At 38.3% G+C, this 6,000-nt stretch overlaps 1 long non-coding RNA gene across 1 annotated transcript; it reads left to right on the forward strand.

The window, feature by feature from the left end:
* Positions 1 to 5,012: 5,012 nt before the first annotated feature.
* On the forward strand, positions 5,013 to 5,696 carry LOC139190298 (uncharacterized). Its single transcript, XR_011574415.1, has 2 exons — positions 5,013 to 5,114; positions 5,264 to 5,696. It is a non-coding gene; the product is annotated as an uncharacterized lncRNA (long non-coding RNA).
* Positions 5,697 to 6,000: the final 304 nt, after the last annotated feature.

Consider the following 6,000-nt stretch of genomic DNA (forward strand, 5'->3'; position numbering starts at 1 on the left):
GGAATAATGTTAGAATGAAGTGAATTTAGAACTTCCTCACCTGAGTTGGATGACATAGGGATTTGAGGAGCTTGCAGCAAGAATTCTGCTAAACTGCCCAGGTCGTCATCCTCCTCTTCTGCTTGCAGCAGCAATTCATCCATGTTCGGGCTGTGTTTGGATGGTTCTGGGACAGCTTCATCCTTCATGTCACCTTGCTCTTGAATTTGTACCATGAATTCCATAATCTCTCCCATTTGTCTCTTCAATTTTTCCAACTCCTTCTCTTGATTTTGTTGGTCCTGCGTCAAAGAGGTTAGTACTTGAAGAATTTGATCACTATCCATGGACATACTTGAATTAGATTGGAATTGTTGTGGGGTATGCGGTGGTGGCTGTATAGGTGTGGTGTAGAACTCCTCCTCTTGCTGCCAATATCCATCTTGTTGGAATTGTTGAGGCTCCCCCCACATATAATTTGAATGATCTCTCCAATCTGAATTGCAAGCGTTGGTAAACATGTTGCCCCTTGATTGGTTATAGCCTTGATATCCCAAACATCTTCATTGGCATAAAATTGAGGACTTTGATATCCTTGCCCATAGGGCACATCAAGTGTAGGGACACTTGGCATTGTGGTCCGTTCGGCATTATGAGTCAATTGAGCAGTGAGCTGTGCCAATTGAGCTTGAATGGTCGCAAGTGCCATGTCTCGCTCCATTTGTACCTAAAATCAAAGGAAGAAAAATAAACATATGCCATGCCAAAATATAACAAAGTAAACAATCCAGGTAAGAATGATTTCATAGAAATATGATATGATAGCCGGAACTCCCGTGGTAGTCTGTATGGTTGAATTCATAGCTCAAAAGTTAAACTAGCCGGAGTCACTACAATGACGTATACGACAATATACTGCACATAAGTCGGAACCACTAAAAAGGGGTCTGTACGACAAGATTGGGTGTAATCTAATTATGCTCAATTCTATTCTCTCATAATAGTCGGGCGATAAGTCGCTAGTCACCTACGAGTCGGAACCATAAATAAGGTTTGTACGACAAGACTGTGCACTTAAGTTGGATCCAATATGAGCATATAATGCGGGAGGTGACATAAATAAACAGGCATGTACTTTATATCTCTGGCTAAATCACAATCACCCTAGGTGCAGTTTTATGAGCTCAACATCATTTCACATATCAAATCATCGATGAGTCACATAACCAAACATAACTTACCTGAACTTACCTGTGCCTCCACAACACCACATTTATATATATGCAACCATGAAATGCATATTCAGAATACAAAAGCATTTGGCATATTATTTCAAAGCATACTTTCCTTAAAAAAATGCATTTATGGGAAATATATCAAGTATATAAATATATACTGAAAACAAAAGCCCACTCACTGGTATGTCAATGAGTCGTAACCCCCGAGTCGCCCGTGGATACGCTCGTCCTCGGGAGAAGTCTCACCTATATACGAATTAACTATAAAAACGTTATTTTAAAGCAGATAGGCAAAACTAGCTAATAACTTATCATACAAAGCTCAAAATTGGTATATGAATATACCACAGATACGCCCCCCCACACGCGACCATGTGCCAGGCACACTGACGGTGTCAATTGACGCTGTTAGGTATATTCCAGGAATATTCCGTTATTCCTTAACAAAACTTAACGGTGTGACCTAACGCCGTTAGAATATTCCGTTAAACTTAACGAAATATCTTCTCGTCTTCTACCTTCAGTTCTGGCGACCGTCGTTATCGCTGGAAAACTGGGAAATTTTCAAAACTCTATAACTCATTCGTTTTTCATCCATTTTTCACGTAATTTATACCAAAATGAAGCTCTTAACTTGTTGAACACAATCGTACTAATTTAAAGCTCTAAAAGTCACAGAATCTCACTTGAGAATTCTAAGAAAAACCGACCAAACTTCGTCCACACGATCCCGACATCCAAAACCTTCAAACGAAGCACTTCGAGCTTCCTTGGGACCTCACTAAGCTTCCTACAAGCTTCAAATTTCCAAAAACATCCATAATTACGTGTGCATGAACAGTGCACAAATCGGGGATATGAAAAACTAGGGTTTTCGAAGGTATCTTTACCTAAAATGGGTACCAATCGACTCGTCTGAGCTTCACGAACACAATGGTGCCAACTTTGACCACGATCTGTGAATTTTCAAGGGCTTTGGTGTTTGTCCGTACGAGTTTGAAGGAGAGAGAGAGAGAGAGTGAGAGTCCGAGAGAGATGAGAGGGTACGGGAGAGAGAAGAGAGAGTGTGTGTGTGTGTGGCCTAGGATTGGTCAACCATCAAAAATACCATAACTTAATCCTAATTGGTTCCAAACAATTAGGATTTAAGAACATTGACCCAAAACCACACTTAAACCACATTACACAACTAACATCCAAGGGTATTTTCATCAATTCACGCCGTCGAACATGTCACATGATCAGCTCTCTAACACACATATCGACTTGGATACAGAGCAGATGACTGATACAATTTATGTTGCTGAATTGGACAGTCCAGCAGTACAAGCATTCAGATTTAAAGAAAATCTAGGCGAGTCCTGCAAGCAAGCTAAAATCTAAAAGGAAAAGAAGCATAAAGAGCTTAATGGCAGCCAAATTCTTCGTCAAGAAATTCGGCCAGTGTAGAAATTGTGGGTGTTAAATACAAGGTTTAAGTCAGTTCGATGAAGACGTAAACCTTGCTAGAGGGAATTCTATTTGATTACAAAGATTCATTCACAAAGAGGGCCAGATATGAAAGATTCAACCACTTCCTTGAAACGCATAATTGACAAACAACATCTCATTTCGTTCCTACTATTAGCCTTTGATGCTATCAAAGAGTGGTTGACTCTAAAAGAACAAGTCATGTAATCACCAATTTCCTTCAAATTTGTCTAGCTATAGACGTTAACTAAAGCGCTAAATGGGAGGCAACCCAATTTTTCTAACTCTTCTTTTTCTTTTCGTTTATTTTATTTTCCTATTTTTATTCCTAATTACAAAAATCACAACAAAAAAAAATCAGAAAATTGAAAGAAAAAAAAATACAATTTTTAATTCTTGTTATTTTTCTTGACTTATCTAATTAGGTTTTTGATTTGTGATTGCAGGCTGCATTCGGAACTAATTCGGTCTAATCTCAACTACATGTGGAATCATACATTCACCGTTCATTCATCAATATACATGACCATATGAAAACATATAATACATGAATGATTCTACAATCGGGGATCCAAGTGTGCAGAAGGGTCCATATATCGCAAATCAAGTTTTGCGCAGATTTTCCTTGGCATTCATAATCAGGAGACATGCAAAATATTTAGTCATACATGATACATGGACATAGGGACAAATTCCAAGGGCAATATACTGATGCATCACATTAGACACAGATCCAATGACTACCTTTCATAGATTCAGATCAAGAAACAACAGAATAAGTTTGGGGGTTGTCAGCTATTTACCTTCCTTTTGGATCTGAAAATTGTGGACTCTGCCAAAACTATTATGCCACAAATCGGTGCTTGATTTCTCTTTGTCACTCAAGTTTCCTTGCATAGATGAAGACCACATGCATGTGTTAGTTTTGGTTTATTTTACTGCAATGCACAAATTGAAACTGAAACAAAGAAGTTTGGTGGAGAGTTTTACCTTTGAACCTTTTGGCTTTTGGATCGGATGGAAATGAGGCATGCATCTCTGTTTGCAGGCATGATGAACTCCATGAACCTCTTTGTTTTGTTGTAGTCTTGTAGATGAGTGAGAGAGCGAGAGAGATATCTCATCTTTGGAGAAATATGGAGGCTATGGTTTGAAAGCTCTCATGGCTCTAGGCTCAAGGCAAGAGAGGGAGTGTAGCAGATGCTAGGGTTTTTGAATTGAAACATGAAGCTGCTAAATCAGCTTATCTCTTAGCTGGTGCTCAAGATTAACACAAGTGTGGACTCGTACGAGTTGATCCGCGCATCTTCACAAAGCCCCTGGTCACAAGTTCGATCCTAACGCATGTCAAATTTTGGTCTCATTTTTATGTTTTGTTTCTAGCGCCTTTCCCCATCTTCGAATCTCAGGTGTGTCGGTTTCTTTGTCTTTTGTTTTCTGTTTTCTTTCTTATTTTATACTTTCTTTTATTGTTTTCATTATTTTATTTTCTATTTATATTTTCCTCATTTATTTTCTTTGTCTTGTTAGCTATTTTAAGTTTTTAAGGTTTTAATATTTTTGTTTTCTTTCGTTATTTTTCACACCTTGAGGACAATGTGTGATTTAAGTTTGGGGGGTGGGAAATAGAATTTTAGATTTTTAATTTTTGAGTCAATAAAAAATTTTCATTCTTTTTAAGTTAATATCCATGAATTATTTTAAACATTATAACAAATGGACATGGTGAAGGTTAATCCCACAATAAAATCTATTGTCCGTTGGGTGAAGGAAGAGCCCCGGTTTTACACGTTCAACTCATGAATTTTGAATTGTTGAATTGAAGAACGATTAGGATAACTTTCAATGGCTTTTAGAGATATTAATTATATATTATGGCTTTATCATAATAATTATCTCTAATTGAGGTTATCTTTGGTTGGAGTGATATGGATAAGAGAGGGTAGCCATGTGATTATTAAATTAATCACATTTTTGCACAAGGATAAGGGTTATAAGACTAAAGAGACAAGTCACAACCAAATATGGTTAAAGTGATAAGGGTGATAAGGTTGCTATAGTATGGAGTGTGCATGCAGGCATGCAACGTGTGAGATGGCGGTGTTGAAGTTGGACAAGGCTAGTCTTTTGGAGAAATAAGATGATACTCTCGCATGTAATCCTATAGCACGACCGCCAAAGAAAATTCAACCCCATAAATACAAGACTTCGTGCACAAAGAGAAGTCCCTTGAACTCAACAAACAATTCGAACGCTCTACGCAAAACCTTTCTATCCTAACCTTTTTCATCAACACATCCCCAATTTGGACTAATAGTACTGTGTTGGCAACCAGCAGTGGCAATCGGCGATACCTTCAGTTCGGATAAGTGAACAACACCGAAGTAGTAGAATCAGGCAATTTAGGAGCACCTTCAGTTTGGACAGGTGAACTCGTTGCTTCTAGTTGGTTGGTTATCTGTCCAAGTCTTAGTCTGTTAATAGTTTCTGACTTCTTCACCAAAAGAGGTCACTTCATCAACTTCTTAGCTAAGTGAAGTGCTCTATGATTGATTACTCTCAGGTGTATTTTGCAGTTCGACATTCAGACGATCGAACCACATTCACCATCAAAGCGTGCATTTCCTTTGAGTACTTGTGTCCTTGTAGCTTGACACTAATTTGGCGCACCTATATTATCAAAATATAGTCGAGGCAACTGAACTTGTTGCAAGAGATCTTGAACTTAGCAGTGATCTAGGCAACCTTGTCTTCAAATTCTAGAACTCAAGGCCGAGACGTGTTCCTTCCTCGATCGTAATCATTTGAGTACAGAAGTCAGCAGCGCATTCGACACGACCATCACCACATCTATTCTACTTGTTCGACCAAGCTCAATTGCGAGTTGGCACACCCACATTCACAAAACAAAACAAAAAAAAAAACGTAGTTAGGTCATAATTACTCACCCTGTGTGCCATGTAATCTTTGTAATATTTAGGGTAAACATATTCATATCATTGTTTGGCTGAGCTCCGTAGTATCTTATTTTCAGTCTTGTACTTCTAGACCGAGAGACTTGAAGACACTAGCAGTTAAAGGATTAATTTCCTTAACTTTGAAGACACTAGCAGTTAAAGGATTAATTTCCTTAACTATTCGGCGTACATGCCAAAACTCAAGGAAATTGTAAGGCAATGTTTGGGCCTAAATTAACATTTTTGGTCGATTTGAGTCTCGACAAAGTAGTGCTGCTAAAGTAGCTAAATCTTGGACAGAGTAGGACGACTCAAAGATTGGTTTCTAATTTGGCCAACTCTTAATCGAAGTGGAA

This window comes from Malus domestica, chromosome 13, assembly GCF_042453785.1.
Source record: "Malus domestica chromosome 13, GDT2T_hap1".
Lineage (NCBI taxonomy): Eukaryota > Viridiplantae > Streptophyta > Magnoliopsida > Rosales > Rosaceae > Malus > Malus domestica.